Genomic DNA, 24,489 nt, shown 5'->3' with positions numbered 1-24,489 from the left:
AAAGTTGCAGAAAGAAAGAAATATCTCAATACATCGAAGATAAGCCTGAATTTCAACCCAATTTTTTGACGTGATTTTGACATCGTATGAAAAAACGAAGGGCACACTTACGGTAGCGTAAAGTCTCAGCTACAACATATTAAAATCTGGGAGAAATTTACCGAAGCTTAAGTGAGCTAGTGCTCGATAAAGATAGTCATGTCAATTTTCATTTCCAGAAAAACTGCACTCCCATAGAGATAACACGTAAACTGGTCAAATTTGACAAGATTACTTTTAATCCATTTTTACGAGGTGATACCGTTATCCAATCAAAATATTGTAATTCTATGTTTGAAAGAACATTAAATAAGCTACATCATACTGAAATCTGGGTGAAAATTGACTAAGGACTAGTGAGATATGCTCGAATGAACTTGAAATTTGATGACGTCATTTTGAAAATTTACTTTTTTTACTTTATTAAGAAATTTGATATCTTTTAATCATTTTGTCAGCATTGCCACCCCATGAAATGACATGTACAACTCATCAGCTTTCAAAATATGTACAGAAAATGGGGGGTCACCGTCCATCCTGACGAGTAAAATCGGATTTAAAATTGGCAGTTTTTTGGCATAGTTGCACTGTATATCGCCATTGACGCGCGCGCGGAATTTCAACTTTGACGGGCCCGTATGACGTCATATTGAGTCGGATTGATTTGAAACTTGGTATAAATATTCCTTAACATTTCAGACATCCGATCAAAGTGAAAAAACTGGAAATTTCAATTGCACATGAGCTGTGCGTGCGTATATGCGCGCGCGCGTACGCGTCCGTCCGATTTTTTCAATTTTTCAAAAAATGCTCCAAATGGTCTGAAACGTGTGCAAAAAAATTTTGAGCTCGATTGGAGCATACAAATATTTCAACGCGCGCGTACGCGCACGTTTTAAGAGAAAATATGAATTTTGAGAACATGAGTAGAATGCGCATAATTTGAAATATATGTGACGTAAATTTCATTGAAAAATTTCATTCCATTAATGAGATATGATTGAGAATGTGTTTTCATATAATGACGTCATAGTGACGTCACGGTCCACTGATCACAATGATACATTAGATTTGTCGTCTTTGGGACATGATGCATACATGGTATAATTTTGAAATTGATAGGCAGCGGACTTTCTGAGCTAACCTCTGCACAACTTTTGCGGAGAAATAAAGAAAGAAAGAAGAAGAAAGAATCCGTACAGATACAGAAGGTGATCCGAAGGATACTCGGATCACCTAACTAGAGATTGTAATTTGTCATCACTGACAAATTAAGGTGATCCGATTTTTTTTATCAATGATTCGAGTCCTGATCGCAATAGGCATGACCATACAAGTTTCATCTCTGTTTAGAGACATTGGCCGTGTGATGTTTGCATTCTCATTTAGAAAAGGGAGTCATATCTGCCATCTTTGGTACCAAATTCTGTATACACTGAATAACGAAGATACAGCAATGAATACATATGACCTTTGACCCACCTTTGCACTCCCAAGATTGCATCTGATGAAATAGTGGTTATTTTGTGAAATGATTCTCGCGACATCGTCTATACGTGTGAAAAATATGGGAAAGATAGGACAGGTATTCACTAAGATACAAGATGAAACATTTATGACCTTTGACCCTAATTTACATACCCAAGATGTTATCCGATCTAGTAGTTGTTATTTTATGAAATAATGTACGAGACATGAACTAAACATGTGCAAAATATGGGGGTGATAGGGCGTGTTTTTCTTGAGTTATTGCAAAGAAAGTTGCAGAAAGAAAGAAATATCTCAATACATAGAAGATAAGCTTTAATTTCAACCAATTTTTTATCGTCATCCCGACATCGTATGAAAAAACAAAGGAAACAAAACGATAGCGCAAAGTCTCAGCTACAACATATTAAAATCTGGGAGAAATTCACCGAAGGGTAAGTGAGCTAGTGCTCGATAAAGACAATCATGTCAATTTTCACATTAAAGAAAATTCCCTCCCATAGAGATAACACGTCATAACGAAGATACAAAAAGAAGTACATATGACCTTTGACCTCAATTTGTACAGACAAGATGGCATCTGAGTAAAAAGTGGTTATTTTGTGAAATGATCCTTGTAACATGGTCTTTGCGTATGCAAAATATGGGAAAGATAGGACATGTATTCACTAAGATACAGGGTGAAACACTTATGACCTTTGACCCTAATTTACATACCCAAGATGGTGTCCGATCAAGTAGTTGTTATTTTATGAAATAATTCACGTGACATGAACTAAACATGTGCAAAATATGGAAGTGATAGAGGCCGTTTTTCTTGAGTTATTGCAAAGAAAGTTGCAGAAAGAAAGAAATATCTCAATACATCGAAGATAAGCCTGAATTTCAACCCAATTTTTTGACGTGATTCTGACATCGTATGAAAAAACAAAGGGCACACTTACGGTAGCGTAAAGTCTCAGCTACAACATATTAAAATCTGGGAGAAATTTACCGAAGCTTAAGTGAGCTAGTGCTCGATAAAGATAGTCATGTCAATTTTCATTTCCAGAAAAACTGCACTCCCATAGAGATAACACGTAAACTGGTCAAATTTGACAAGATTACTTTTAATCCATTTTTACGAGGTGATACCGTTATCCAATCAAAATATTGTAATTTTATGTTTGAAAGAACATTAAATAAGCTACATCATACTGAAATCTGGGTGAAAATTGACAAAGGACTAGTGAGATATGCTCGAATGAACTTGAAATTTGATGACGTCATTTTGAAAATTTACTTTTTTTACTTTAATAAGAAATTTGATATCTTTTAATCATTTTGTCAGCATTGCCACCCCATGAAATGACATGTACAACTCATCAGCTTTCAAAATATGTACAGAAAATGGGGGGTCACCGTCCATCCTGACGAGTAAAATCGGATTTAAAATTGGCAGTTTTTTGGCATAGTTGCACTGTATATCGCCATTGACGCGCGCGCGGAATTTCAACTTTGACGGGCCCGTATGACGTCATATTGAGTCGGATTGATTTGAAACTTGGTATAAATATTCCTTAACATTTCAGACATCCGATCAAAGTGAAAAAACTGGAAATTTCAATTGCACATGAGCTGTGCGTGCGTATATGCGCGCGCGCGTACGCGTCCGTCCGATTTTTTCAATTTTTCAAAAAATGCTCCAAATGGTCTGAAACGTGTGCAAAAAAATTTTGAGCTCGATTGGAGCATACAAATATTTCAACGCGCGCGTACGCGCACGTTTTAAGAGAAAATATGAATTTTGAGAACATGGGTAGAATGCGCATAATTTGAAATATATGTGACGTAAATTTCATTGAAAAATTTCATTCCATTAATGAGATATGATTGAGAATGTGTTTTCATATAATGACGTCATAGTGACGTCACGGTCCACTGATCACAATGATACATTAGATTTGTCGTCTTTGGGACATGATGCATACATGGTATAATTTTGAAATTGATAGGCAGCGGACTTTCTGAGCTAACCTCTGCACAACTTTTGCGGAGAAATAAAGAAACAAAGAAGAAGAAAGAATCCGTACAGATACAGAAGGTGATCCGAAGGATACTCGGATCACCTAAATAAAGAATCCGTACAGATACAGAAGGTGATCCGAGAGGATTCTCGGATCACCTAAAAACTAGACTTAGAATTTGTCAACACTGACAAATTAGGTGATCCGATCTGTTTGGAAATCAATGATGTGAGTCCTGATCCAAATAGGCATGACCATACATGTTTTATCGGTGTTGAGGGGACATTGGCTGTGTGATGTTTGGATTCTCATTTAGAAAAGGGAGTCAGACCTGCCATCTTTGGTACCGAATTTCGTATACAGTAACGAAGATACAGAATGAAGTACAGTATACAATATGACCTTTGACCCCACTTTGCACACCCAAGATGACATCTGAGCAAAAAGTGGTTATTTTGTGAAATGATTCTTGTAACATGGTCTTTGCGTGTGCAAAATGTGGAAAAAGATAGGACATGTATTCACCAAGATACAGGATGAAACATTTTTTATCTTTGACCCTAATTTACATAACCAAGATGGTGTCCGATAAAGTAGCTGTTATTTTTTTGAAATAATGTATGTGACATGAACTAAACATGTGCAAAATATGGGGGTAATAGGGAATGTCTTTCTTGAGTTATTGCAAAGAAAGTTGCAAAAAGAAAGAAATATGAAAAAAATACATCGAAGCTAAGCTTTAATTTTAGCAAAGTGTTATGACGTGATTTCGATGTCGTATGAGTAAACGAAGGGCACATAACGATAGCGCAAAGTCTCAGCTACAACATATTAAAATCTAGGAGAAACTCACCGAAGGGTCAGTGAGCTAGTGCTCAATAAAGACAATCATGTCAATTTTCACATCTAGAAAAATTCCCTCCCATAGAGATAACACGTCATTACGAAGATACAGAAAGAAGTACATATGACCTTTGACCCCACTTTGCACAGACAAGATGGCATCTGAGCAATAAGTGGTTATTTTGTAAAATTCAATACATCAAAGATAAGCTTATTTCAACCACGTTTTTTGACATGATTTCGTCTTCGTATGAAGAACAAAAGGCACACTAGCAATAGCGCAAAGTCTCAGCTACAACATATTAAAATCTGGGAGGAATTCACAGAAGGGTAAGTGAGCTAGTGCTCGATAAAGACAATCATGTCAATTTTCGCATCTAGAAAAATTCCCTTCCATAGAGATAACACGTCATATAGAGAAAAAGGTACATATGACCTTTGACCCCAATTTACACAGACAAGATGACATCTGAACAAAAAGTGGTTATTTTGTGAACTGATCCTTGTAACATGGTCTTTGCGCGTGCAAAATATTGGAAAGATAGGATATGTATTCGCCAAGATACTGGATGAAACATTTATGACCTTTGACCCTAATTTACATACCCAAGATGGTGTCCGATCAAGTAGTTGTTATTTTATGAAATAATGTACGTGACATGAACTAAACATGTGCTAAGTATGGGGCTGATAGTCATTGTTGTTGTTCATCTATTGCACAGAAAGTAGTAGAAAGAAAGAAAAATAAAGAAAAAATTATATTATTTTATAGAAATTTAAAGGAGAAGCATAAAAAAATCAGAGAAAGATGAAGCTAGGAAAGGAGATTCAGACGAACTAAAGAAAAAGAAGAAAAAAGTGTTTAAAAAATATTTAAAAAAAAATATTGGCAGGAGTGAGCTTCGAACCAGGGACCTTAGGATTACGAGTCGGATGCGCTATGCAATGACCTATTTCATGCTCCATAGGCCCTGTGTATTAAGCAAAATGACGCTGCATCGAAACTACGTGCCATTTTCAACCAAGTTTTTCGACGTGATGCCGACGTCATATGAAAAAATGAAGGGCACATTAACGATAGCCCAAAGTCTCAGCTATAACATACTAAAATCTGGGGAAAATTCACCGAAGCATAAGTGAGCTAGTGCTCGAAAAAGATAGTAATGTCAATTTTCACTGCCAGAAAAACTGCTCTCCCATAGAGATAACACGTAAACTGGTCAAATTTTACAAGGATACTTTCAATCCATTTTTACGAGGTGATGACGTTATCCAATCAAAATGTTTTTATTACATTAATGAAAGAACATTTCGTAAGCTACAACATACTGAAATCTGGGTGAAAATTGGCGAAATTTAAGTGAGATACGCTCGAGTGAATTTGAAATTTGATGACGTCATTTTGAAAATTTACTTTTTTTACTTTATTAAGAAATTTGATATCTTTTCATCATTTTTTCAGTATCGCCAACCCATGAAATGACATGTACAACTCACCAGCTTTTAAAATATGTAAAGAAAATGGGGGGTCACCGTTCATCCTGACGAGTAAAATCAGATTTAAATTTGGCGGTTTTTTGGCATAGTTGCACTGTATATCGCCATTGACGCGCGCGCGGAATTTCAACTTTGACGGGCCCGTATGACGTCATATTGAGTCGGATTGACTTGAAATTTGATAGAAATATACCTTGGCATTTCAGACATGCGATGCGTGTGAAAAAACGGGAAATTTCTGTTGCATTTGAGCTGTGCGTGCGTATATATGCGCGCGCGTACGCGTCCGTCCGATTTTTTCAATTTTTCAAAAAATGCTCCAAATGGTCTGAAACGTGTGCAAAAAAAATTTGAGCTCGATTTGAGCATACAAATATTTCAACGCGCGCGTACGCGCACGTTTTAAGGCATAGATGAATTTTGAGAATATGAGTAGAATGCGCTTGACTTGAAATATATGTGACGTAAATTTCATTGAAAAACTCCATTCCATTAATGAGATATGATTGAAAATGTGTTTTCATATAATGACGTCATAGTGACGTCACGGTTGACTGATCACTATGATTTTACTTGCGCTGCCGTCTTTGCGATATGATACATATATGGTATAAGTTTGACATTGATAGGCAATGCACTTTCTGAGGTAACCTCTGCACAACTTTTGTCCAGAAATAAAGAAAGAAAGAAAGAAAGAAAGAAAGAAAGAAAGAATCCGTACAGATACAATAGGTGATCCGAGAGGATACTCGGATCACCTAACAAAGAATCCGTACAGATACAGAAGGTGATCCGAGAGGATACTCGGATCACCTAACTAGAGATTGTAATTTGTCATTACTGACAAATTAAGGTGATCCGATTTTTTTTTTAATCAATGATTCGAATCCTGATGACCATACAGGTTTCATCTGTGTTTAGAGACATTGGCCGTGTGATGTTTGGATTCTCATTTAGAAAAGGAAGTCATATCTACCATCTTTGGTACCAAATTCTGTATACACTAGATAACGAAGATACAGCAACAAATACACATGACCTTTGACCCACCTTTACACTCCCAAGATGGCATCTGAGGAAAAAGTGGTTATTTTGTGAAATGATTCTTGCGACATCGTCTATACGTGTGCAAAATATGGGAAAGATAGGACAGGTATTCACCAAGATACTAGATAAAAAATGTATGACCTTTGACCCTAATTTGCATACCCAAGATGTTGTCAGATCAAATAGTTTAGTCTAGCAGCCAGAAAGGGTCCCCGTGCACCCCCCCTAAAACAAAATTCTACGATATGTTCGAAGATCGTCAGAACCTGTATTTTCCGAATCCGGTTGTCGCCAGCGGAAAAAAAGGTTGCGCGCGCGTCTTATTTGCATATTTCTAAGATGGGCGCCGCCCGTTGCTAGGAGACGGATTATTTTTGAATAACTTTAGTTAGGAATAACAAATTACCATAAAAATGGTATCATTTTGAAGAGAATTAAATTTCCTACAAGCTGATACCCCATTTGATGGGATAAATAGTTGTTGTCATGAAATATTAAGGAAGGAATTATGTTTTTTAGCATTTTTCTAAAAAGATACGGAATTTGGTTATAATGTTCTTTTCCATACATCTAATATGCATTTACAAATAACATTTGAAATTTCCTAAAATTATCCCCCAGTCATAGCTATTATCATGTGAAAACGGCTTTCCAATACACCAATTCCTTTAAAAGTTACACGACATTAAAGGGGATAAGGTTCAATAGGTTTTACAGCAATATTATTTTAAGGGTTATAATGTCTCCGCGCGCAATTGCGTAGGTTTGTTGTAGATCACTGTTATCTATTGATCAAATCTCATCGAAATCGGCGAAGAAAGAAAGAAAAATTACACTTTCTATTCCTTATATGAAATAATTTTTTTTTCTATTCTGTGTTACCAAACTCAATCCATTCAGCTTCCCATATGAACAGTTTCTTGTCTTTTTGGATTCCCTCCAAAATCACAACTTATCTGATATTAAAAAGTTAAAGAAAAAAATTTGACGTGACAGTTTCCTCTTATTGGAAGATTAAAGTGAAAAAAAAAGAAGAATCTTATGCTAAAAGCCCTAAGAAATAAAGAACTTGTTAAATTTCCTTTCAGAGTTTAAAATGAAACATGGCTATCTTATTTTTTCATAACAAAATGAAGGGAAGTATCTGTGTAGTTCATGTCGGCCCATACTGGGTTACTATTCTTCAGAAATGGTCCCCGTGCACCCCCCCCCCCCCAAAAAAAAAAAAATCTACGATGTGTTCGAAGATCGTCAGAACCTGTATTTTGCGAATCTGCTTGTCGCCAGCGGAAAAAGGGTTGCGCGTGCGTCTAATTTGCATACTTCTAAGATGGCCGCCGCCCGTTGCTAGGATACGGATTATTTTTGAATAACTTTAGTTAAGAATATCAAATTACCATAAAAATGGTATCATATTAAAGAGAATTAGATTTCCTACAAGTTGATACCCCGTTTTATGTAATAAATAGTTGTTGTTATGAAATACTAAGGAAGGATTTTTTTTAAACATTTTTCCCAAGAAATACAGATTTCAGTAATGTTTTTTCCATACATTTAATTTCTGTTTACAAATAACATCGGAATTTTCCTTAAGTTAAACCCCATAAATAAGTATTATTATGTGAAAGCGGCTATTCAATACACCAATTCCTTTAAAAGTTACACGACATTAAAGGGAAAAGGTTCAATACGGTTATACAGAAATTTAAGGGTAATGTCGACGGCCGCACTTGCGTAACGCGTGTAATACTATAATAATCATTGCAAGTATGAGACCCTATCACTTCTTACATCCAAATTATTGATTAAATATCATTAAATCTTGTGGAATATGAAAGCAAATTAAATTTTTCATTCGCTATCACCTTTGATCTACTCAGCTTCACTTTTAGTTTACGTCTTTTTTCATCAAATAGAATAAAGGCCTTACGAGAGGTGTAATTTCATGACGGCCGAAACGGGCTTACCTGGATAGGGGTTTCCAACATATCGATATTAATCAAACTTCATCAACTCTCATTCTTCTGATCATCTTCACACACATACTCACACCTCCAATATCACACACAGGCATTCATGCAGGGGAAATGAGCTCAGTCGTGAATTTCGTGAATTTATTCAATACGCCATTAATGCATTCATGGAACATCAAACTCGAATGCTTTATTTAGATGTCGAAATAAGAGTTACATGTATACCGCACAAGCGAAATATTTCTCACCATGCTCTAGCAGGAAATCAATTTATTTTTTTAAGATAAGATCGCACATACGTGTTCTCATTCTTTGGTGGTTCGCCTGATGGTTTTTAAACATATTGCTCACACGTTTATTATTGCCAAGAAACTAATAGATAGATTACAAATACCAAGGAATGGCATTGATAAAAACGAATAGTTGCAAGTCAAATCCAGTCGCTTTCAAATTCTGGGTTTTTTTATAAAAAATGATTTCATGCACTTAACTTTATCACATGGGTTGATTTAAATGCAATACAACGTAAACTTGGTTGTTAAATCCGTTAGGAGTGACTAATAATCAATATTATACAAAAATGAGAGAGAGAGAGAAAAAATGTTATGGTTAAGTAGACCATGGATCTATAAAACATGAGGGAAATGTCTGAGGGAACATTAACCATGCATGCGTGTATGTATGTATGTGTGCATGTATATACTATAACTATGTATATATAATATATCTATATCTATATATAAATATATAAATATATATATATATATATATATATACAAATATATATATATATATATATATATATCACGTTTATATTTATGCAGGTTTGTATACTTTTGTGTTGTGTGTGTTTGTGTTCAAGGATGTTTGTGTATGACTAATGTGTTAAACATTAGACATATTCAGAGTGTAAATGTTTAACCACAACGAATACAATATTTTCATGTTTTCCACAGAAATTAGACATCTATTATAATTAGATAAATTTGCTAAAATGATTTGAAGTGTATCTGCTATAGGCGCATCTGACGTGCAATCCACTTTATAGAGCGCATGTAAGTTCCGCTGGAATAACAACTCATGCATGAGTTAAATACACCATCCAATGTTTTCAGATATCCATGCCCTACTCGTCCGCCGGTCCTTTTTAGGTAGAGTAACTATAAATGTGCATGATCGATACCCAAAAGATTATTGACATTGCACGTTAAACACTTTCACTAGGTTGCCATTGTCGCGAGTCTCCATATGCTAATACATGTATACTATCTACCACAAATCGATTCTTAGTCTACGAGTGACCGTGGTGATCTTATCATGGCTTATCACATCTTGAGGTCTATGGTGGTAATCGTGTTGATCGTAGAAGAATTATTGGACTGTTCGAAAAATTACTACGATCAACACAATGTCTTTGACTGACATCAAGATTTGATTATCTGATGATCAGCACGATTAGTCCGCGAGTAAGACCACGATTTCGGGCGAATCGAGAAAGTGGACCCAGCTTAGTGAATGCCACGAGAGTGGTAACGTACCATAAGGATAATCAACACGACAGTTTCAATACCGTACATATCAATATTTACATATCTTCCAAGATTACTTCACCTATGTAATCTAGATTCTTTTGTATGCCTCCGCCAAGAAGTGGTGCCGGAGGCATTATGTTTTCGGGTTGTCCGTCCTTCCGTCCGTCCTTCTCTCCGTCCGTAATGAATTTTGTGGACAGCGTAACCAAAAAAAAAAAAAAAAAAAAAAAAACCCTGAAATTTGGCATGTATGTGTATTGGGGGTGAAATTCTGCCTATCAACTTTTGGGTGCACATGCTCAGGGTCAAAAGTCAAAAGGTCGAGGTCAAATGCTTAAAATTTCACTATTTCCCTCATATCTCTGCAATGCCTAAAGATATTTTCTTGAAACTTAGTGTATACAGGTATTACCCAATTAAAATTCACTGGTAAAAGTTTGGGGTCATAAGGTTAAGGTCAAATGTGAAAAGGTCAAGTGAAAATGTTAAAATTTTACTTTTTTTCTCTGTATCTTGGATATTGTTCAAGGTATCTTCATGTCAGGTCAGGATGATCTGCTACTGGTACCCTGTAGCCCAGTACAACCTGTTTCAGGGTCGGATTGTCGGCGACTAAACCGGCAAACCCACCAGTCTCCAACTGGAGAATGGTGAGGAGGGTGGCTGGACACCCTGGTGGAACTAAAAACAAGATCTATCTTAAGGGCATCGACTCTGGAGAGTCAACGATGGCCATCCAGCAATGCAGAAGGACCCGGCCACCCACTGCATTTTCTTGGCCACGATAGTTCTTATGAGAGTTCGTAAACATTGTGGAAAACCGGCATCTGATGGTGGGACCCGCAGGCCAGATGATGCGTCAATGGCTACTGGGGAAGAGGAGCGTGTTGCACCGACTAGGCACAGCTGTAAGGACGCAGAATATACTGCCGATAATCCTGTGCATGAAAGGAGCAGCACAAACCTGAGAAAACCTAGAATTATAGGGACATGGAATGTTCAAGGAATGAATGCTGACAAGATGGAGATCATCATAACCCGAATGGGAGAACAAAATATCAGTGTGCTTGGTATTTCAGAGACTTGGTGGCTCAACCAAGGTCGTTTCACTACCGAAGATGGCTACACAGATGTGTATTCAGGCAAAGACGGCGGAAAGAGGGAACACGGAGTAGGCTTCATCCTGGACAAAAGTGCTGAACTTGCTTCTTCCTCCATGTCTCGGAAGTGGCTCATGGTATCTTGAAACTTAGTACATATTTATGCATGTTCTGCCTGACAGTGATTCTCTTATGAATTTTAGGGTCAAAGGCCAGATAAAAATGGTAACAATTTTCTACTCAATACCAAAATTGCACTTTTTCTCCATACCTTGAAAATTACTTAATGCATAAACTTATGAAAGGGCCAAAGTCAAGTTAAAGTCCTAAAATTCCCAAATACATGCTCTCCTATTCATCCAATTAGACCTAGGTCAAGGAAGGTGACCATTTTGAATTTTGAATGGAAACAATGTCATTATCGTTTTCAAATTCCCAGTAACAGGGCATTTAATCTTGTTGCTTTCGCGTGGCCTTTCTTTCTATGATATACAAGAAGTAAATTTGTTATTGCTTTCAGCAATAACAAATTGGGGCCCGTTCATCTATATCATGACGAACCTCCGGAATAACGAACCTTTGGGGGAAAAATGAACCTTCGGAATAATAAACTATAACTACTATTGTTATATTGTACAAGCTTTAACGCCGACATCTATTAACCTACTATATTACTACTTTCACTCTTTGAAAGGAAACACGCCAACAACCAACGACACAACAGGAATAGAAACAATGGCATTATCGTTTTCAAATTCCCAGTAACAGGGCATTTAATCTTGTTGCTTTCGCGTGGCCTTTCTTTCTATAATATACAAGAAGTAAATTTGTTATTGCTTTCAGCAATAACTAATTTGGGCCCGTTTATCTATATCATGACGAATCTCCGGAATAATGAACCTTTGGGGGAAAAAATGAACCTTCGGAATAATAAACTGTGACCAACATTGTTATATTGTACAAGCTTTAACGCCGACATCTATTAACCTACTACTACTTTCACTCCTTGAAAGGAAACACGCCAACAACCAACGACACAACAGGAATGGAAACAATGTCATTATTGTTTTGAAATTCCCAGTAACAGAGCATTAATCTTGTTACTTTCGCGTGGCCATTCTTTCTATAGTATACAATAAGTAAATTTGTTATTGCTTTCAGCCGGCAGCATAGCTTTCGATGGTTTGTGATATCATTAGAATTAAAACATTGAGCTCTCCATAGCTGACAATTGTAAAGTAGTAGCCCGCCAAAGTTGGATTACCTTTTTTTGATACGCACTGTATAACCTGAAAAAAAAAACAGATTTATTGGGTTTTTATCAATTGTACATTATAGCCACTCAAATAATGATGTATTGTTTGAGTTAGTCTTCGTACACCACTTAATTACCAACTGCTAATAGTAGTCGTAATCTTCGTTGTAATATTAAACTAGAAATGTCGCTATGACGACTGGTATGCCTCCGCCATAATGCATGATTCTCCTAATAGGTCTATAGTACATGTGGACAATGTGTGATTACATTTTCACAAAATTGGCAAAATATTATAATGGCATGTTTGTCACAAATGTGTTGAATGGTCACCTTCCTTGACCTAGGTTTAATTGGATGAATAGGAGAGCATGTATTTCACTTGATCTTTGACCTTTGACCTATCGTAGATTTTTTTTTTTGGGGGGGGGGGGGGTGCACGGGGACCATTTCTGAAGAATTTATGATGTAACCCAGTATGGGCCGACATGAACTACACAGATACTTCCCTTCATTTTGTTATAAAAAAATAAGATAGCCATGTTTCATTTTAAACTCTGAAAGGCCATTTAACAAGTTCTTTATTTCTTAGCGCTTTTAGCATAAGATTCTTCTTTTTTTTCACTTTAATCTTACAATAAGAGGAAACTGTCCCGTAATTTTTTTTCTTTAACTTTTTAATATCAGATAAGTTGTGATTAATTTCACGTTCTTGGAGGGAATCCAAAAAAGACAAGAAACTGTTCATATGGGAAGCTGAATGGATTGAGTTTGGTAACACAGAATAGAAAAAAAAACATTTTTATTTCATATAAGGAATAGAAAGTGTAATTTTTCTTTCTTTCTTCGCCGATTTCGATGAGATTTGATCAATAGATAGCAGTGATCTACAACAAAACCCACATACAGAACCTACGCAATTGCGCGCGGAGACATTGTAACCCTTCAATATTGCTGTAAAACCTATTGAACCATATCCCCTTTAATGTCGTGTAACTTTTAAAGGAATTGATGTATTGGAAAGCCGTTTTCACATGATAATAGCTATGTTTTGGGGATAATTATAGGAAAATTCAAATGTTATTTGTAAATGCATATTAAATGTATGGAAAAGAACATTATAACCAAATTCCCTATCTTTTTAGAAAAATGCTAAAAAACATAATTCCTTCCTTAATATTTCATGACAACATCTATCTATCCCATCAAATGGGGTATCAGCTTGTAGGAAATTTAATTCTCTTCAAAATGATACCATTTTTATGGTAATTTGTTATTCCTAACTAAAGTTATTCAAAAATAATCCGTCTCCTAGCAACGGGCGGCGCCCATCTTAGAAATATGCAAATTAGACGCGCGCGCAACCTTTTTTTCCGCTGGCGACAACCGGATTCGGAAAATACAGGTTCTGACGATCTCCGAACATATCGTAGAATTTTGTTTTAAGGGGGGTGCACAGGGACCCTTTCTGGCTGCTAGACTAGTTATTTTATGAAATAATGTACGTGACATGAACTAAACATGTGCCAAAGATGGAGGTGATAGGGCCTGTTTTTTCTTGAGTTATTGCAAAGACAGTTGCAGAAAGAAAGAAATATGAAAATACATCGAAGATAAGCTTTCATTTCCACCAAGTTTTTTGACGTAATGCCGACGTCATATGAAAAAGTGGAGGGCACATGACGATAGCCCAAAGTCTCAGCTACAACATATCAAAATCTGGGAGAAATTCACCGAAGGTTAAGTGAGCTAGGGCTCGATAAAGACAATCACGTCAATTTTCACATCTAGAAAAATTCTCTCCCATAGAGATAACACGTCATAGCGAAGATAGAGAAAGATGTACATATGACCTTTGCCCCCACTTTGCACAGACAAGATGGCATCTGAGCAAAAAGTGGTTATTTTGTGAAATGATCCTTGTAATATGGTCTTAATTGCGTGTGCAAAATATGGGAAAGATAGGACAGGTATTCACCAAGATACAGGATGAAATATTTATGACCCTTGACCCTAATTTACATACCCAAGATGGTGTCAGATCAAATAGTTATTTTATGAAATAATGTACGTGACATGAACTAAACATGTGCCAAAGATGGGGGTGATAGGGCCTGTTTTTCTTGAGTTATTGCAAAGAAAGTTGCAGAAAGAAAGAAATATGAAAATACATCGAAGATAAGCTTTCATTTCCACCAAGTTTTTTGACGTAATGCCGACGTCATATGAAAAAGTGGAGGGCACATGACGATAGCCCAAAGTCTCAGCTACAACATATCAAAATCTGGGAGAAATTCACTGAAGGTTAAGTGAGCTAGGGCTCGATAAAGACAATCACGTCAATTTTCACATCTAGAAAAATTCTCTCCCATAGAGATAACACGTCATAGCGAAGATACAGAAAGATGTACATATGACCTTTGCCCCCACTTTGCACAGACAAGATGGCATTTGAGCAAAAAGTGGTTATTTTGTGAAATGATCCTTGTAATATGGTCTTTGCGTGTGCAAAATATGGGAAAGATAGGACAGGTATTCACCAAGATACAGGATGAAACATTTATGACCCTTGACCCTAATTTACATACCCAAGATGGTGTCCGATCAAGTAGTTGTTATTTTATGAAATAATGTACGTGACATGAATTAAACGTGTGCCAAAGATGGGGGTGATAGGGCCTGTTTTTCTTGAGTTATTGCAAAGAAAGTTGCAGAAAGAAAGAAATATGAAAATACATCGAAGATAAGCTTTCATTTCCACCAAGTTTTTTACATGATGCCGACATTGTATGAAAAACTGGAGGGCACATAACGATAACCTAAAGTCTCAGCTACAACACATCAAAATCTGGGAGAAATTCATCGAAGGTTAAGTGAGCTAGGGCTCGATAAAGACAATCACGTCAATTTTCACATCTAGAAAAATTCTCTCCCATAGAGATAACACGTCATAGCGAAGATACAGAAAGATGTACATATGACCTTTGCCCCCACTTTGCACAGACAAGATGGCATCTGAGCAAAAAGTGGTTATTTTGTGAAATGATCCTTGTAACATGGTTTTTGCGTGTGCAAAATATGGGAAAGATAGGACATGTATTCACCAAGATACAGGATGAAACATTTGTGACCTTTGACCCTAATTTACATACCGAAGATGGTGTCTGCTCAAGTAGTTGTTAGGTGATTCGAGTATCCTCTCGGATCACCTATTGTATCTGTACTGAATCTTTCTTTTTTATTTCTTTCTCCTCAAATGTTGTGCAGCGGTTAACTCAAAAAGTCATTCACCTATCACTTTTAAACTTACACCATGTATGTATCACGTCATAAGGACGACAGATCTAATGTATCATTGTGATCAGACAACCATGACGTCACTATGACGTCATTATCTGAAATCACGTTCACATTCGTATCTCATTAATGGAATGGAATTTCTCAATGAAATTTACATATCATATAGTTCAAGTCAAGTTCTATCGATATATTTCATGAAATTTGATCACGACCCTGGTAAACGAGCGCGTACGCGCGCGTTGAAATTTTAACGTGCTCCAATCGAGCTCAAAATTGTTTTGCATACGTTTCAGGTCATTTGGAGTATTTCAGAAAAAATCGACGGACGCGTACGCGCGCGCGCATATACGCGCGCAAAGCTCATATGCGACGAAAATATCCCGTTTTTTCACACGGATCGGATGTCTGAAGGGTCAAGGAATATTTCTACCAAGTTTCAAGTCAATCCGACTCAATATGACATCATACGGGCTCGTCAAAGTTGAAATTCCGCGCGCGCGTTAATGGTGATATACAGTGCAACTATGCCCAAAAACCGTCATTTTTAAATCCGATTTTACTCGTCAGGATGGACGGTGACCCCCCATTTTCTTTACATATTTTGAAAGCTGATGAGTTGTACATGTCATTTCATGGGGTGGCAATGCTGGCAAAATGGTTAAAAGATATCAAATTTCTTAATAAAGTAAAAAAGGTAAATTTTCAAAATGACGTCATCAAATTTCAAGTTTATTCAAGCGTATCTCATTAATACTTTGTCAATTTTCACCCAAATTTCAATATGTTGTAGCTTATTTAATGTTCTTTCAAACATAAATTACAAAAATTTAATTGGATGACAGCATCACCTCGTAAAAATGGATTGAATGTAATCTTGTCAAATTTGACCAGTTTACGTGTTATCTCTATGGGAGTGCAGTTTTTCTGGAAATGAAATTTGACACGACTATCTTTCTCGAGCACTAGCTCACTTACCCTTCAGTGAATTTCACCCAGATTTTAATATGTTGTAGCTGAGACTTTACGCTATCGTAAGTGTGCCCTTCATTTCTTCATACGATGTCGGGATCACGTCAAAACGTTTGGTTGAAATTCAAGCTTATTTTCGATGTATTGAGATATTTCTTTCTTTCTGCAACTTTCTTTGCAATAACTCAAGAAAAACAGGCCCTATCACCCCCATCTTTGGCACACGTTTAGTTCATGTCACGTTAATTATTTCATAAAATAACAACTACTTGAGCAGACACCATCTTCGGTATGTAAATTAGGGTCAAAGGTCATAAATGTTTCATCCTGTATCTTGGTGAATACATGTCCTATCTTTCCCATATTTTGCACACGCAAAAACCATGTTACAAGGATCATTTCACAAAATAACCACTTTTTGCTCAGATGCCATCTTGTCTGTGCAAAGTGGGGGCAAAGGTCATATGTACATCTTTCTGTATCTTCGCTATGACGTGTTATCTCTATGGGAGAGAATTTTTCTAGATGTGAAAATTGACGTGATTGTATTTATCGAGCCCTAGCTCACTTAACCTTCGGTGAATTTCTCCCAGATTTTAATATGTTGTAGCTGAGACTAATAGGTTATCGTTATGTGCCCTCCAGTTTTTCATACAATGTCGGCATCATGTAAAAAACTTGGTGGAAATGAAAGCTTATCTTCGATGTATTTTCATATTTCTTTCTTTCTGCAACTTTCTTTGCAATAACTCAAGAAAAACAGGCCCTATCACCCCCATCTTCGGCACACGTTTAATTCATGTCACGTACATTATTTCATAAAATAACAACTACTTGATCGGACACCATGTTGGGTATGTAAATTAGGGTCAAGGGTCATAAATGTTTCATCCTGTATCTTGGTGAATACCTGTCCTATCTTTCCCATATTTTGCACACGCAAAGACCATATTACAAGGATCATTTCACAAAATGACCACTTTTTGCTCAGATGCCATCTTGTCTGTGCAAAGTGGGGGCAAAGGTCATATGTACATCTTTCTGTATCTTCGCTATGACGTGTTATCTCTATGGGAGAGAATTTTTCTAGATGTGAAAATTGACGTGATTGTCTTTATCGAGCCCTAGCTCACTTAACCTTCGGTGAATTTCTCCCAGATTTTGATATGTTGTAGCTGAGACTTTGGGCTATCGTCATGTGCCCTCCACTTTTTCATATGACGTCGGCATCACGTCAAAAAACTTGGTGGAAATGAAAGCTTATCTTCGATGTATTTTCATATTTCTTTCTTTCTGCAACTGTCTTTGCAATAACTCAAGAAAAAACAGGCCCTATCACCCCCATCTTTGGCACATGTTTAGTTCATGTCACGTACATTATTTCATAAAATAACTATTTGATCTGACAACATCTTGGGTATGCAAATTAGGGTCAAAGGTCATACATTTTTTATCTAGTATCTTGGTGAATACCTGTCCTATCTTTCCCATATTTTGCACACGTATAGACGATGTCGCAAGAATCATTTCACAAAATAACCACTTTTTCCTCAGATGCCATCTTGGGAGTGTAAAGGTGGGTCAAAGGTCATGTGTATTTGTTGCTGTATCTTCGTTATCTAGTGTATACAGAATTTGGTACCAAAGATGGCAGATATGACTTCCTTTTCTAAATGAGAATCCAAACATCACACGGCCAATGTCTCTAAACACAGATGAAACCTGTATGGTCATCAGGATTCGAATCATTGATTAAAAAAAAAAAATCGGATCACCTTAATTTGTCAGTAATGACAAATTACAATCTCTAGTTATTTTATGAAATAATGTACGTGACATGAACTAAACGTGTGCCAAAGATGGGGGTGATAGGGCCTGTTTTTCTTGAGTTATTGCAAAGAAAGTTGCAGAAAGAAAGAAATATCTCAATACATCGAAAATAAGCTTGAATTTCAATCAAACGTTTTGACGTGATTCCGACATCGTAGGAAGAAATGAAGGGCACACTTACGATAGCGTAAAGTCTCAGCTACAACATATTAAAATCTGGGAGAAATTCACCGAAGGGTAAGTGAGCTAGTGCTCGAGAAAGATAGTCGTGTCAAATTTCATTTCCAGAAAAACTGCACTCCCATAGAGATAACACGTAAACTGGTCAAATTTGACAAGATTACATTCAATCCATTTTTACGAGGTGATGCTGTCATCCAATTAAATTTTTGTAATTTATGTTTGAAAGAACATTAAATAAGCTACAACATACTGAAATTTGGGTGAAAATTGACAAAGTATTAATGAGATACGCTTGAATAAACTTGAAATTTGATGACGTCATTTTGAAAATTTACTTTTTTTACTTTATTAAGAAATTTGATATCTTTTAATCATTTTGCCAGCATTGCCACCCCATTACATGACATGTACAACTCATCAGCTTTCAAAATATGTAAAGAAAATGGGGGGTCACCGTCCATCCTGACGAGTAAAATCGGATTTAAAAATGGCGGTTTTTGGGCATAGTTGCACTGTATATCACCATTAACGCGCGCGCGGAATTTCAACTTTGACGAGCCCGTATGATGTCATATTGAGTCGGATTGACTTGAAACTTGGTAGAAATATTCCTTGAAACTTCAGACATCCGATCCGTGTGAAAAAACGGGATATTTTCGTCGCATATGAGCTTTGCGCGCGTATATGCGCGCGCGCGTACGCGTCCGTCGATTTTTTCTGAAATACTCCAAATGACCTGAAACGTATGCAAAACAATTTTGAGCTCGATTGGAGCACGTTAAAATTTCAACGCGCGCGTACGCGCTCGTTTACCAGGGTCGTGATCAAATTTCATGAAATATATCGATAGAACTTGACTTGAACTATATGATATGTAAATTTCATTGAGAAATTCCATTCCATTAATGAGATACGAATGTGAACGTGATTTCAGATAATGACGTCATAGTGACGTCATGGTTGTCTGATCACAATGATACATTAGATCTGTCGTCCTTATGACGTGATACATATATGGTGTAAGTTTAAAAGTGATAGGTGAATGACTTTTTGAGTTAACCGCTGCACAACATTTGAGGAGAAAGAAATAAAGAAGAAAGATTCAGTACAGATACAATAGGTGATCCGAGAGGATACTCGGATCACCTAACTAGAACCGGAATTTGTCAACACTGACAAATTAGGTGATCCGATCTCTTCGAAAATCAATGATTTGAGTCCTGATCCAAATATTCATGACCATACAGGTTTCATCTGTGTTGACGGGACATTAGCCGTGTGATGTTTGGATTCTCACTTAGAAAAGGGAGTGAGACCTGTCATCTTTGGTACCGAATTCCGTATACACTAACGGAAATGCAGAATGAAGTATATTTGACCTTTGACCTCACTTTGCACACCCAAGATGGCGTCTAAACAAAAAGTGATTATTTTATGAAATGATTCTTGTAACATGGTCTTTGCGTGTGCAAAATATGGGAAAGATAGGACATGTATTCACCAAGATACAGGATGAAACATTTATGACCTTTGACCCTAATTTACATACCCAAGATGGTGTCCGATCAAGTAGTTGTTATTTTATGAAATAATGTACGTGACATGTACTAAACATGTGCAAAATATGGGATTGATAGCTATTGTTGTTGTTCATCTATTGCACAGAAAGTAGTAGAAAAAAGAAAAATAAAGAAAAAATTATGTTATTTTATAGAAATTTGAAGGAGAAGCATAAAAAAATCAGAAAAAGATAAAGTAAGGAAAGGGAGATTAAGATTAACTAAAGAAAAAGAAGAAAAAAAGTGTTTAAAAAAATTTTTAAAAATATTGGCAGGAGTGAGCCTCGAACCAGGGACCTTAGGATTACGAGTCGGATGCGCTACGCAATGACCTATTTCATTCTCCATAGGCCCTGTGTATTAAGCAAAATGACGCTGCATCGAAGCCTCGTGCCATTTTCAACCAAGTTTTTCGACGTGATGCCGACATCGTATGAAAAAATGAAGGGCACACTCACGATAGCCCAAAGTCTCAGCTACAACATACTAAAATCTGGGAGAAATTCACCGAAGCATAAGTGAGCTAGTGTTCGAAAAAGAGAGTCATGTCAATTTTCACTGCCAGAAAAACTGCTCTCCCATAGAGATAACACGTAAACTGGTCAAATTTGATAATATTACTTTTAATCCATTTTTACGAGGTAATGCCGTCCTCCAATCAAAATGTTGTAAATATATTAATGAAAGATCATTTAATAAGCTACATTATACTGAAATTTGGGTGTAAATTGGCAAAGGATAAGTGAGATACGTCCGAGTGAACTTGAAATTTGATGACGTCATTTTGAAAATTTACTTTTTTTACTTTATTAAGAAATTTGATATCTTTTAATCATTTTGCCAGCATCGCCAACCCATGAAATAACATATCCAACTCATCAGCTTTCAGAATATGTAAAGAAAATGGGAGGTTACCGTCCATCCTGACGAGTAAAATCGGATTTAAAATTGGCGTTTTTTTGGCATCGTTGCACTGTATATCGCCATTGACGCGCGCGCGGAATTTCAACTTTGACAGGCCCGTATGACGTCATATTGAGTCGAATTGACTTGAAACTTAGTAGAAATATTCCTTGACATTTTAGGCATCCGATAAATGTAAAAAAACGGGAAATTTCCATTGCATATGAGCTGTGTGTGCGAATATGTGCGCGCGCGTACGCGTCCGTCCAATTTTTTCAATTTTTCAAAAAATGCTCCAAATGGTCTGAAACGTGTGCAAAAAAAATTTGAGCTCGATTTGAGCATACAAATGTTTCAACGCGCGCGTACGCGCACGTTTTAAGAGAAAATATGAATTTTGAGAATATGAGTAAAATGCGCATAACTTGAAATGTATGTGACGTAAATTTCATTGCAAAATTCCATTCCATTAATGAGATATGAATGAAAATGTGTTTTCATATAATGACGTCATAGTGACGTCACGGTCGACTGATCACTATGATTTTACTTGATCTGCCGTCTTTGGGACATGATACATATATGGTATAAGTTTGACATTGAAAGGCAATGCACTTTCTGAGCTAACCGCTGCACAAATTTTGGTTAGAAATAAAGGAAAATAAAAAGAAGAACAAAGAATCAGTACAGATACAGAAGGTGATCCGAGAGGATACTCGGATCACCTAAAGAAGAAAGATTCAGTACAGATACAGAAGGTGATCCGAGAGGATACTCGGATCACCTAATTAACGTGATACGCCATGCTGATTTGCCTACACACATCAACATCCGGATATAGATTTTCAATATTTCTGTGTAAACTTGCTATTCCCTATAATGTTTATGTTAATGTCTATTATGTAAACGTTTATATTAACAGTATAAACATTAACTGGAATATTACCAGGTTACCATACGAGGCGGGTTGAAGAATGCGTAGAAGCACACACACATGTTCACCGGTATTCGTAAATACCATCGCATTTCTAAAATGTAGGCCTATTCTAAAACGCACTTATCTGATAAGTCTAACATCATACGTAGAGGATTCACAAGTGAAAATTGGGTTGATATAAATAGTCTATATACTCGCCAATCTTTATCTGACTGAACACAACACAATTCCATTTCGGTGATTCTTTCTCCATTATTATTTTATAGGGAGACACATTTTAAGGCCTCTATCTTTATGTCAAGTAGGCACATTCCGTGATAGTAATCAAGCAATTACAACTCCAGTATCTTGATGCACCAGAAAGTCGCCATTATCACATTATTTACAACACTGAATATTTTATTCTGGTGACGAAATATCGAATGAAATAAATCGAGATACTTCCTCCGTCATAATGATTATCATAAGCACAACACTTCGCTGCACGAACTCTCTAGTGTGACTTTTGCATTATGCACCATGAGTGCGCATATAGTTTTCCCACTTTGGTTCTGCTCCGTGAATGGTGACTGGATTTTCTATGATTGTATTGCATGATGTGTAGCTTTACCCTCGTCGAGTATATGCTTATGATAATGGTCTCTTGTATTTGTATTACATTTAGATCTACTTAATTTATCTCTTGAACAGCATGTACATGGAATCATATCTTTCTTTCAATGCGTAAATGACACTTGCTCATTTTCATTCAAGAAAAAAACAATGCTGTAAAAGTCAATCATTAATCCTGTATCCACGTTCATATCCTCTGTTCAAACATCCAAACGCAATAACTTTGTTCAACTGGCCTCGTGTTATATTCTTGCATGAAAAACGAATGCAGACATCAAATTAGATCACTAGATGACTCTAATATCACACTTTGTGAAGCAATTGACGTTGATTTATTTCGAGTCAATATATCTTCTATATAAAACGATTTATATTCTCATTTATTCTCATTATATATTCTAATTTTTATTCTTCCAAATTGATAAAAATAGGCAAACATTATGACAATATAAGCATAATTCCTTTGACGGAAATTGCATATAGGGATTATTAAAGACATAGAGGTGGATATACACATTATTTTGACATCAAAAACACATATGATTACAAAGCTATATATATTCATTAAATGTATTACAATCTTTGATTATAATTCATAAACATCGCCATAATTATGAGGGGAGGCATAAGACGAGTACAGAATACATTATGCTTGTCGAAAACTGAAGTACATTATAAACACGTACACTGGAGATGATTGTCCATCGCATTTGGTATTGCCTTGAGAGGAATATTCCACTTGAAGGGGGGGGGGGGGTGTCGAAGCCTTGTAATACTTCACTGAAATAAAATAGCTTCAATACACCGAGAGCTGGTAACAATGATGCAATTCATGTAAATCCGCCGGCTACATTATCGCTATGATGATGATGGCAAAAGGAAGCAAGTGACAATTCAGCCAAATGCTACTCTGTGTGAATAAAATATTAAGCAGACCTTTTCTGAAAGCTGTCAAACCTCTCGTTCCCTCCTTTTTTCCTATATATCTCACTACGCAAGTCTCTCTTTCTCCCTATTTTTCCTTGTATATATTGTGTGTCATGACTTTGTATGAAAAGGGCTGCAAGCAAATAAGGCTAGTTACGCTTGAGCTGCAGCTCTTCTGTATTATCCATTGTACTGTGTATACACTTGTTGTACAACATTTTAAACAACGTTTGTATAATCATGTGCTCATTTTATGCAATGTATATTGTCAACAATGGGTACATGTGCAATGATAATGTAGAAACGAATAAATCAAATCGAATCAATTCAAAATAAATCTGAGCCTCGACTCCAATGAGATTGGACTTCGCATGTTAATAGATTGTCAGGTTTGGGCTTTTGGCATTCTTGCAGTGAACAGAGATATATTTTTGTCACAACGTCACAAATCATAGAAATTCAGATATATTTTCAGACAAGAAAAAAGAA

The sequence above is a fragment of the Diadema antillarum genome, unplaced genomic scaffold (genome assembly GCF_040938485.1).
Source record: "Diadema antillarum isolate AM-2024a unplaced genomic scaffold, OU_Dant_1.0 scf00000201, whole genome shotgun sequence".
NCBI classification, from domain to species: domain Eukaryota; kingdom Metazoa; phylum Echinodermata; class Echinoidea; order Diadematoida; family Diadematidae; genus Diadema; species Diadema antillarum.
This window is presented reverse-complemented; position numbering follows the sequence as displayed.